This window comes from Rattus norvegicus, chromosome 16, assembly GCF_036323735.1.
Source record: "Rattus norvegicus strain BN/NHsdMcwi chromosome 16, GRCr8, whole genome shotgun sequence".
NCBI lineage: Eukaryota > Metazoa > Chordata > Mammalia > Rodentia > Muridae > Rattus > Rattus norvegicus.
This window is the reverse complement of record NC_086034.1, coordinates 28,402,648-28,415,030: the sequence shown is the minus strand read 5'-3', so window position 1 is coordinate 28,415,030 and position 12,383 is coordinate 28,402,648. Positions and strand designations below refer to the sequence as shown.

The window sequence follows — 12,383 nt, the reverse complement described above, 5'->3', positions numbered from 1 at the left end:
TTTCTTTTAATTTATTATTACTACTATCAATGATATTTGCATGAGCACATTATGTATGTATATGTGTATGTGTTGGTACAGGAACAGTAGAACATGTATGGTAAGCACCTGATAACTTTATAGATTCAGTTCTCTCCTTCCACATTTACATGGGTTACAACACAGGAGTTCATGTCACTGGACCTGAGAGGCACGTGCCTTTATCATATCACTGGCTCTAGAGTTTTACTCATTGAGATGTATAATGTCCTTAGTAGGTAAACAACTTTTTTTTTCTTTTTTCTTTTTTTCGGAGCTGGGGACAGAACCCAGGGCCTTGCGGTTGCTAGGCAAGTGCTCTACCACTGAGCTAAATCCCCAACCCCGGTAAACAACTTTTAAAGGTATCTCTGATTCGAGCACATTCCTACATCTCTTGGTTTGTCTAGCAGACACCGTGTGGGCAGGATTGTTTCAACAATAGCAAAATATATAGGCTTTGTGTTTTTATTCAATAGTGAAGTTGTAGGTCAGAAAAGCAAAAGTTGATGGCCTAGAGGTAGATTTGTTACCTGTTTGGAATTGCATCCCTTCCAGGTCAGGGTTTGTTTTCAACCTTTTAGATGTGTAGCATTGAGTCTGCCCAGCATCTGACCAAGCCAGTGGATTGCTCCCTTACTGGGATTTAACATGATCAATGTCACAGAACATCTCTGTAACCGCTTCATAAAAAAAACCCAGCTTACTATTTGTTCCTAATCACTCAAAAGCTAAATTTAAGTTTTCACAAATCCCAGTTTTCATAGACTTAGATTGCACCTGGAGGAATAAAACATAATACATAAATGTCCAATGTGTAAACTCGGAACTAAACTGTCCACTCCCACTAGTTTTTCTCTGGATACAAAAAGCTTTTTTGTTTTTTGTTTTAACTTCTATGCTGTTATTTGAAGCTTCAGACAAAAGTCATGTCATCTTTTGGTACTGGGGACTGAGATATGCATTTGAAGATATTCCCTGGGTTTTCTTAGAGTATTCAGAGCAGAAGGAAGTGGACTGGGACAAAGATTGTGCCATTCCTACTGGACACAGGAGGTGAGACAAGCAAGGTAGTTTGTTCAGACACAGAGGGCAGAGTGAGAGGCCAGGTACAGAGCTATTGATGGAATAGCCCAGTACTCACGACAAGACTAGAGATCAGGGACATGAATTCAGGAGAAAAGACTAGAAAGTGACTTGCCAGAGGATCAGCTTTTGTCTGAAAAAATAAAAAAACAGGAAGTCACTGAACAGTAATAAAATTCTCATCACTCTGGTCAAAGTTTTGAATGTAGTTAGTGACCAAGATCTTTGTCAATATTTAGAAATTAGTATAAAGCCACTTCTGGAATGGAAAAAGAGCACTAGGGGACAAAAATCCCGAATTATCTTGGAAGTAAATATCCTAGCCATTATTCAGATATAATGTCCACACCAATAAGAGCCAGGTATGCCATTAGTGGGTATATACTTGAAGAATGCGCAAACAACATGCCATGGAGATATTTGTATACTCATATTAATGGCTCCATTGTTCACAAGGGCAGGTCATGCAAACTGCTTAGATGTTCATCAACTCATGAGTTAATAAAGGAGTCCTGGTTCACATATACTATGGAATTTTATTTATTTTTAAGGAAAAATGAAAATTAGATGTTTTTAAGAAAATAAATTCAACTGGAGATGATAATAAGCTCATGAGACATAAAGAGTTTTAATTGTGTGTGTATGTATATGTGTGCGTGCATGTGTCTGTGTGTAAGAGATAAATGGAAAATAGAGAAGGGGGAGAGAGAGAGAGAGAGAGAGAGAGAGAGAGAGAGAGAGAGAGAGAGAGAGGGAGGGAGGGAGGGAGGGAGAGAGAAAAGGGAGAAAAAGGGAGAAGAGGAAAATAGAAAAGACAGGAAGTTGAGGAACCAGTCTTACAGGGGAAAGGACAATGGAACAGAAGTGATGTGAACATTAATGAGGCAAGAGGGAGTGCTTGGAGAAAAAAGAAAGAGGGACAAGCGAAAGGGAGCAGGCTGAACAGATGAGGGAAGCAGAGAAGGGACCAAATTAGAATACAGTGCAAAGACGCAAAGTATGAGAACACTGTAATGCCGGCCTGGCCTTTATATGATAACTTAAAAATTCATCTAAATTTTTTCAACAGAGAAATTCAGTAGAAATTTCAAAAAATAATATCAAGAGTGGAAGACATTGAGGGACTTATTTTCTTACCCTGAGTAAATCAGAGAAATCAATATATGATGGTTTGAATTATCTCACAAGTCATCAGAGGAGAACGTCACTGGTGTGACTTAAAAGGTCTCAAAGTATAGCTAGATATTCAAGCAGCTGATTACTTGCCATTGCTGACATTTGAAGGTGTTGTCTACATCGACCTCACATTTCTACAACAGTTCAGTCCCATGGAAGTCACCTTTCAACTGGACTAATGAAAGATGTGTAAAATACTTGATGGAAAATTGTCAGTCCCATTTGTTGCCTTTCATAAATGCCCCATGGTCATTGAGAGACACAAACACAATAGTCAAGAAGGAACCAGTGACTTGATTGCCAGTGTGGGCTGGTACCCAAGGAGGCTCCCCCTTCCCAGAGGAAAAGTGAATGAGAAAATGGGGTAGGGGATGTGTGACGGGGAACTTGGAAGAAGGGGACTGTGATCAGGGTGTAAAGTGGAAAATAAATTAATTAATCAGAAAAAAACAAAAAAGGAAGAAACCATCTTCATCAGTGTCCTATTTCACTTTAATGGTCAAAAGGATGAAGCTTAGTATCATGAGAAGGCTGGCCCAGCAGGTCAGTGTGACTTACGGAAATGCCTGTGGGAGATTGACTTGTTAATTAATGTAAGAAGATGTCCCCATGGTGGGCAGCTCTGTAGCATGGGCAGGTGGTCTTCAGTCTTAGGCTGTACAGCGAAGCTAGGTAAATGTGAACCTGGAAGGGGCCAGCAAATATCTTCCTCCATGTCATCTGTTTCAGTTCCGTTGAGTTCTTGCCTCCATGATGGCCTGCGACCTAAAGTAGAAGCCATGGAAACCCTTTTCACCCTCAAGTTACTTTTGTTCACAATGTTTTATCACTCTCAGAAAAAGGAAACTGAAGCACCTTGGGATTTTCCAAGTTACCCATGATTGGTAAACTGTGTAATTATAAAGATTTATACAAAAATCTCGACACTCCAGTTATTTTAAAAATGCAAAACATAAAACCCTAAGATCAAATTTACTACCATTAGAACTTCTGTGCAGCACTATGTGCCTTAATAAATCTGTATAAAATACATTTAATATTACAGTCTTGATAAATGACTTTAACATAAAAAAAAGTGTTTCACAAAGGAAAAATGGATACTCTTATTTTATTCCAGGATCTTCCAGTGTGTTTCTAAGGAAAGACTTAAAAAAAATCAATTGCCTATATTTTATATGCCTTTTTCCACATTCATAGTTTCATGCCCCTGTCAAATAGAATATCATGGAAGGGCATGTATTTCATGCATGCAGCAAGAGTATCTTTCAAAAGTACTGTATTTAAATTCTATAACTTTCTATGCTTCACCAAACACCTGCATTTTTTTTAGAAAGGCAAGAGTGAAAAGTGGTTTATTCTCCATAGAAAAGTAAAGGGTTTTTGCAAAGTTTGAATAAAATATCAATTTGACACATCTTGAATCTAGATATATACAAACTCTTCTGGCAGACTTCTGGGATTATTTATTTCTCTCCAGAAGACCAAAAACATTTTTATTCAAAATTTCCAACTTTGTCTATTACCTTTTCCCTCAATAAATGTCTCAATCATATTTTTGAACAATTTATTAAAGTTATTAAATCATTATTTGCCTTTTGATGAACACTCGCATCCCTCTAATGGCTCCTTCATGTATTTAACTAATTTAACTAGTTTGCTTAAGTAAAAATGTATCCCTAGACTCTGAGTTTCATAATTAAAGTACTGTTTTATTTTAGAACAGTTGAACACTATAGAAAATAACTGCAAATTGAATATAAAACATTCTCATTCATCTTCCCTTTCTTATTTTTTATTTTAGTATTGTAGCTCTCTTATACTGACTAAATGAATATTTGCATGTTGTCACTGAATTCATACTGGATTCATGAATCTTCTATTATTCCCAATATCTTGTTATAATAATATCCCATCAGGATACATCGCATTTGGTGATATTTCCTGAAACTCCACTTAACTTTTATAGATTTATTAGACCTTTTGTCAATGAACCTAACTATTTGAGAATTACTGGTCAGTGCCTTACAGACATGTCCTATCTTAAGATTTCTTATTTATTTGTCTAATAACTAGGTTGGAGCTAGAGTTGGGGGATGGATGACGTCAGCACACTGTAACTCAGCTTCCTATTCTTGCTCCCCTAGGTGAGGGGACGGTATGTTTTACCAACCTAGTCTTTTTCGCCTTTATATCATCTGATATTTCTCATTCTATAAGCAAGTTGCTAGGCGCAGTACGCAGTGACGTGAAATGTCATGTTCTCTTCTGGCCTTTAAAATGGATTTTCTACAAAAATTGTTCATAATTCTGCAAAAAGTGTTTGCTTATTACCTTCCCTTGATTGCCCTTTATTGTGTAGCTGGACTGGGTAGGTTTCTCTGACTATGAGTTACAATATGAATTTGATCCACTCTGCTCACATGCCCTGCTTTGGCCAGCAGCAGCAATTTTTGCTTTATTGTCCTATCCTCTTAGATTCAAAATGATGTATAACTGTGTCATTTTATTTTCAACTCATCCTTATCTTCAAACACTGGGAGTTTTTCCAGGTTCATCTTGTGTTCCTCTTGCCCACCTGCTCTGAGAAATCAACCAAATACTGATCTAAGGAGCCTCATGTCCTTTTATTACAAAGTCATATTACATCTCTGATTTGTCAACTAACAAAAAGACAAAAGATAATATGTGTATATACTAACCTATGTTTATATGTATATTCATAAATAACTTAATGTAAAATCAAATGTATTTGTGATACGAATGAGCTAAAGGTAATCTTATAGTGCAGTTTTTAGGGCACATCTTTTATTACTACGCTGTGTATGCCTTTTCTGCTTCGATTAAGGATCTGTAACCTGCCTCTCCAACACTAGAAAGCATGGTTCATATTATTAAATATTTACTTAAATATTCAGTTCTACTATATACTTAAAATTGTATTAATGTCACTGACCCACATCTCCACAAGGAAGAACTGTGTGAACTGGGACACTATTCATGTATAATATCCTTTTCCTTTAAACTTACCCGCTCAGCTCATTTCTAAATCTGCTTAAGTAGGATAATTTTCTCCCACCTTTTTTAACGAGCCTTTTTCTGTACACTTAAAATATTACCAGCTCCTGCTTTTTAGCCTGCCTTTTCCCCTAGGATCGCCACCTTCCTCAATGTGTTAGTATGCGTACATGAAGGTTACAACTTTGAGCTGTGAAATTCTAGAAATTTTCACATGTAGCATATACCATCCAATGTCACAGTATCATCCAGAAAAGTTTCAGTGCCTGATCACTGATTGCATCGAGGCACTGTATTGAATACAAACAGGTTCTGGGCTCTTTAACAAAGCAATCTGCATTTGATATGCATATGCGCCTCTTAATGGCTATTTAGGGACATTGTATTGTTATGTGAGTCTACCGCCAATTGTTCATTCATTCGCCTACTGATGGATGCTGTCACTGCTTCTGACTTTGGTGATGATATTTGTGTATGGTCATCTCTGGCAATATAAGTATGCAGACTCTTGTGTAACATAAATTTCAAATCACTTGTATAAACAGTAATGAAGTCAGTGACTGGATTATATGTGTAACTACATTGATCTTTGTAAGAGAGTTTGAAATATGTGGACTTTTGCCCGCATACGAACCTCTACTTAGGGAGTCTGTGAAATGGTTCACCAGGTCCAGGCACATGGCATCAGTCCTGATAGCCTGAGTTCCTTCCCAGACCCCAGATTTTAGAAGGAAAATGCTTCCGACCTCCTCAGACATGAGGTGCACCGCTTCTAGCCACACATTTTTAAAGTGAAAAGGTATCCCTGTTGCTTTACATTCAGTGTTAGCACCAGAATAAACAATTTAAAGGACTGGCAGTCTTGCTTAGTACACACTGGTATCTGGTTGCAGCTTAACTCACAGGTATGTCATGGGTTCTTTGTTGATATCTGTTTATGTCACTTGCTTCTTTAAAACGCTTTTCTCATTGTTAAGGTTTAATAATGGTCCGTATATTTTAAAGTGCTAGTCTAGATTTCAAATACAATTTACAAAATTATTCACCCAGTCTTTAGCTTGTCTTTTTATTATTTCACAAGTATTTCATAAAGCAGATATTTATAATTTTAATAAACTCAAACATGGGGCTGGAGAGATGACTAGGAGATTAAGAGCACTGACTGCTCTTCCAGAGGTCTTGAGTTCTATTCCCAGCAACCACATGGTGGCTCACAACCATCTGCAATGGATCCAATGCCCTCTTCTGGTGTGTCTGAAGACAACTACAGAGTTTTCCTATAAATAAAAATAAATCTTTAAAAAATAAACTCAAACTTATCAACTCTTTTTGCTTTCAGATATCATGGCTTCAATGTTCCAGGCAATACAGAGCCACACAGAGCTATCCTCAGTTTTTTTCTGTTTTCTTATATAAATTTGATAGTCTTGCTTCAACATTTACTTCTATGATCTATTTTGAAATAAATTTTATTTTTAAAAGTGTAAGCCTTAAGCTTTACCTTTAGAGTGTTTTGTTTTGTTTTGTTTTTAATACATAAAGCTCAGTTGGTAAAGGATCAAAAACAAATTGGAAAGATCTGACAAAGTAAGAACTCTAAGTCTTCAGTTCTGCGTTGTTATTTTTCTTCTCCATTTGTTCTCTTTTTTTATTAAGTGTATTTTTCATATTTCCAAATTAAAATATAATGAACTTACTTTCCCACTTCCCTTTGTCATTCCCATGGCCTCTTTTTCTTTGTTATTGTTACATATATGTGTAAATGCATAAATATACAGCCTGCTAAGATAATCCATGTTGCTTGTATGTATATGATTTCAGGGCTGACCACATATATTGGATAATGGATTAGGTGACTCATTCCTGGGGACAACTAATTCTTCCTCTATCAGAAGTGCTTGCTTGTACTTCTTTATGTAGGGGTAAGAGCCACTTCTAGAATAACATAATTATTGGTGTTATCATAGTTTGGGTCCTGTTTAGGCATCCATATTGTCGAGCTATACCCAGATATCATGGGTATAGCTTCCGTGTCATTTCCGGGTGAAATAAGCCATTAGCATCCTTCTAGGTCTTTCTTCCCCTCTCTCCTGCAATGTTCTCTGTGCCTTGGTTGTAGATGTGGCCACTGAGTTTTCATTTTCTATGATACAATTTTTCTCTACATTTGGCCACTGTTCTTTTTTCCATTTCTCTTGAAGTTTCCGTTTTTGTGTCCACAGTCTCTCTCAGTGAAACAGCTGGCGTGAGTTAAAGCGCTGTGCTATTATTTCCTATCCAGAGAGCAACTCTTCAAATAGTTCCAAGGATTAAGAATGAATTCTCAGACTTGGACAATCCACTGAGAAAAGACACTATGTTGCTAACTGTTGATGCCTTCCAGTCAAAAGCTATTTCTTTTACTGTAGAAATCAAATGTTATCATTTGGGAGAGAGGAGGTCATACCCAATAATTGATAGTAATTCTTGATCTTTTAAAACTTTTTTTAAATAATTTTGTGGTTATGTGGGAGAGATAGAACACAGGCATATATGGAAGACAAAATGGAGACTTTAGGTAGTCAATTTTCTACTTTTGCTGTGAATTCCAGTGACTGAACTCAGGTGTCAGGCTTGTGCATTTAGCAACTCAGTCATCTCACCAAACAAAGAAATAGTTCTTGAGAGCACATTATCTAAACTATGGAATCAAATATCATAAAACTTAAATTGAAAAAAAATTCTTCAAATTCTTAGACAAGACCCATGTCCAATTCTCAAATTCAAGGATAAGGGGCACTCTCCATTACAGTTATGTAGTGAAAACAGGTAAAAGACTTACATAAGCCACAACTGTACTTTAATGCAAAGAAGACAAAATGGGCAAATTTAAGGAAGAAAATAACTGATAAGATGAGACGTAAATAGCTTCAGGCAACTCTGTTTTCCCAATGAAACAAGATTCTGCTTTTATGTTTAAACTGCATTAGACTGGGATAAAGTGAGGGGAGGCTAGGCTATAGTCCAGGTTGAACAGGTCCACCACACACACAGTATTTAATTCAAACAGCAATGTTGTCACACAATGGCATTTGAATGGACTCCAGCATGCATGGTGCCATCCAGAGTTGAATCCAGACTGATTTCCAGAAGATTTTAGAATAATGATTATTTTAGTTTCCATGAAATCAAGACTCATCTTGTTTCTTTAAAGGATCTCCTCAGGTCTACCTTCCCTTACACTAATACTACTTTAAATGTCCTTCTTTAAAATTGGCATATTATTCCATGTTCTCCTCAGGTGTCTTTTATCATGCTGGCTTATGAGGGCCGTACACTTGTATATTCAGCTCCTTATGCTAAACCCAGTTATCTTCTATTTCTATATCATGGTTCTAAGAACAGTCTGCAGAGAGAAAGTGCTCAGTAAATGTTTTGTAAATTAAAAATAAATTATTCTCTATAAGATACACCCAATTGCCTTGTCTATTTTTTTCTCAATTTTAATTTGTTGTCAATTTAATCCACCGAGAATGCGTTATTCTCTCATTTATTAAATTAAATATCTGCTTGAAGTGGCATATTAAAAATTAAACTTAGTTAAATCCCAATTTCCTGCAATCATTATATATGTTGTTCACTACTGCTCCTCATATTACCTTGGTTCAATGGGTAAATCGTAATTAACACGAAAGCTTAATGATCACTTCCCCATTCTGATATATATCAGTAATGATGCTTACAGTTTAAAGTGCTTTGGGGTTAATTATAAATGTGGATAATTTGCCTCCTCTCCTGACTTGCAGTCCATTCTTAGACCTTGGGACTTGCTGTGTGCTCCAGAGCTGCACACGAGGAACCGGGGACCACAGGCGCTCACCATGGATCGCTTACCTGTCAACGCTCTCAATTCACCCATGATAGTTCTAGAATCTCTACATTAATATCAATGTTGAAGAGATGGCTCAGTGGTTAAGAGCACTGACTGCTCTTCCAGAAGTCCCAAGTTCAAATCCCAGCAACCACATGGTGGCTCATGACCATCTGTAATGGGATCTGATGCTCTCTTCTGGTGTGTCTGAAGACAGCTGCAGTGCACTTACACATAATAACTAAATGAATCTTTAAAAAAAAGAATGAAAAAAAGAAAATTGTTTTAACTGTGATGTAATACTTGAACATTTTAAAATAGCAGTAAAGATCATTTTGTTGTGTGAATTTGTAACAGTTCCTCACCCTCAAAGACTGCTTCTTCTCCCTTCATTATTTACTTCAATATTGATGTGCTTCTCTTAAGGTCCTAGAGAGATGAAATTCCCCCATAAGGCCATGCTTTCATTCTGAGGTAGACAGCAATCTCACCATGAGTTAACGCCTAGTTTCTGTCATATAGGAATACAGGTGCAGCATTCTTTTTTGGTTTGTTTTTGTGCCCTTTTCTTTTTTAATTGGTTTTTTATTTATTTACATTTCCAATGTTATCCCCTTTCACAGCCATATCCCCTCTGTAAACCTTCTATCCCACCCTCCCATGCCTGCTTCTGTGAGGGTGCTCCCTCACCCACCCACTCCCACCTCACCACCTCAGCATTCCCCTATCCTGGGCCATGGAGCTTTCTCAGGACCAGGGGCCTCTCCTCCCATTGATGCCAAGTAAGGCCTTCACTCTTAACCACCATAGGCCCCTTTCTCGTCATGTGCGTTCTTCCTTATTAAGATTTTCCTACAGCCACAGCCTTCCTGTCCTCCGCCATTGCACAGATTTAGCATTTGTTTTGAATGATTCTGTCAAACTTAAGCTGTAAGCTTTCCAGTCGCCTGTCATCTGTCATATTGCCTTTTCTGCTTGCGCAGCTCAGTACAGAACCCATGACAATTAAATTGATTATTAACACATTGTGTACAAAAAGTATATACGTCTGCTTTTTTAATTTTTTTTTATCCTAATCATCCTGAAATTAGGATGACTGTTACTTACTGTAGCAGAAAAAGAGAATATAATTGACTCTTTGCTGCATTATGTGTTTTGGCAGATATAGCCAAATTATAAACAGCTTTTGTCATGCCTGTTGATAGTGGGTCAGAAAATTCAATTTTTATAAGCCAATTTCAGGTAAGACCTGAAAGTTTAGTACGAATGGATGGTGACCTTAAGAAAATCCTACAAACTAGAAACTGGAAAAGTCTGACTTTAAAATTCTTTAGAATAGATTTTGGGAAAATCCAACTCAAATAAAAGATGAATGTAGTCTTCTTATGAACTATTCTTGACCTCCTCCAGTATCTACAGTATGAGCAGAAGGTTGATAATATTTGACAATAAAGGTGGACTGAATAGGGCGTTGTAACAACTACAGTGGAAAACACAACAAATTATGTTTTCCAATTAAGTTATCACCCTCTGGGGATAAAATAAGAACTCAGGTATCCTTACAAACACTCCACAAAAGAAACAAATGGTACCAGAACTTTATGGCTCACACTATTATACTATTCATTAGGTAAGAATTCTATATTTCATCATGAGTACTAAAATGTTATTAACTCATGCACTTATTTTAAAATCTTAAAAATAAAAAATGTAAAGCATTAAAAGTGAGAAATTTGATTTTTTTTAACAAATAGCAAATCAGTGAAACATTTGTTCATTGCTGATTAAACTGGCCACAGATTTCATTTCATTCTATTTTTGAAAAAACGATACTCATTTCATTGACACTTAGCACACTTCAAGAAATGCAACTAAGGACCGAAGATTGCCTGGGGCAGAATGTACTGAAAATGTGGAAATATTCACTCTAAAGAGAGCAAACTGTTGGGTGCACATATTTCTTATTAAGTGAATCAGTTTCTTTCAAAATCTCAAGCGGTGTGCTCAAAACAGACAGAATCAATGGTGCGCTCTCAGTCAAACCATTTCCATCCAGTCTCCCTCAGCCTTCCCTTCCTGTGCCACAAATGACTCACTCGCATTAGACCACAGTCTCCATTATCAGTGCTATTTCATTGCATACCTTCAACCTAATTTTAGGAAACAATTTATTACATTCCTGTTTATGTTGTTTTGAATCCATTTAGTTGAGTATTTTGCCACAAAAGTAATAACTCATCCCTCCACACCTAACCTTTCTTTGTGTTCCTTTCTGGGAGCTCTGAAATGTGCTGTGTTGAATCCTGAAATGTTATAAACCACCAGATTGCTAATTGCTTTGGATGCTGTGAAAAATAATTACTCCACATTATTTTTGATATTTAATTGACAGTGCAATGCATTTAACTAAAGACCCGCAGTAAACTATTTCTAATTACTGAGGGTAGTGGCCTGGAAAAGTAGGTTGTAAAACTTTACAAGGGAAACAATGTTTCTCCATTATGTTCAAAATCCTTGCCCATATGACTTTTCAAGACACAAAATTCCATCCAATTTTCAGAGAACTCTAGAAAACTAGGAAGAGTTTGAGTGCATTTCTAGTCACAAGAAAACAGGAATTTATTATAGGATTATTGTTTTTAATAGATCAAGCTTTTGATAAAAATCAGCTGCTAAGTTTAATATGTTTTAACTTCAATTTCCCTTCTCTTATTAGACCTTTAAAACAAATATAATGGGGCTGGAGGGATGGCTCAGAGGTTAAGAGCATTAACTGTCCTTCCAGAGGTTCTGAGTTCAATTCCCAGCAACCAAATGGTGGCTCACAACCATCTGTAATGGGATCTGATGCCCTCTTCTCACCCATAGGCATACATGCAGGCAAAACACTGTATATATAATAAATAAACAAATCTTTTTTAAAAAAAAGAAATATAATGACGCCACTAAGATGATGATTGGTCTGTCATTGGTCTTTGCTCCATGTATTCTGCTTCTGTAAGATGTTTAACTGAAACCTGTGCAAATTTTATTTGTTATTGGCATATGCCATATAGATCACAACGATGTTTTGGTTAATAATGTATTATAAAATAATATAATATATGTATAAGTGTGCATATGTGTGTGTGTGTGTGAGAGAGAGAGAGAGAGTGTGTGTGTGTGTGTGTGTGTGTATGTGGTTTTATAAGAAGTCAAATGAGCTGATATGGTTGGGCCCTCCCTATTGCCTAGTGAC

General features: G+C 36.7%; 1 protein-coding gene across 10 annotated transcripts in view; it reads left to right on the top strand.

Annotated features, from left to right (window-relative positions):
• Marchf1 (membrane associated ring-CH-type finger 1) overlaps positions 1-12,383 on the top strand; it is an 858,714-nt gene that overhangs the window by 465,842 nt on the left and 380,489 nt on the right. The gene's annotated exons all lie outside the window — the stretch shown is intronic.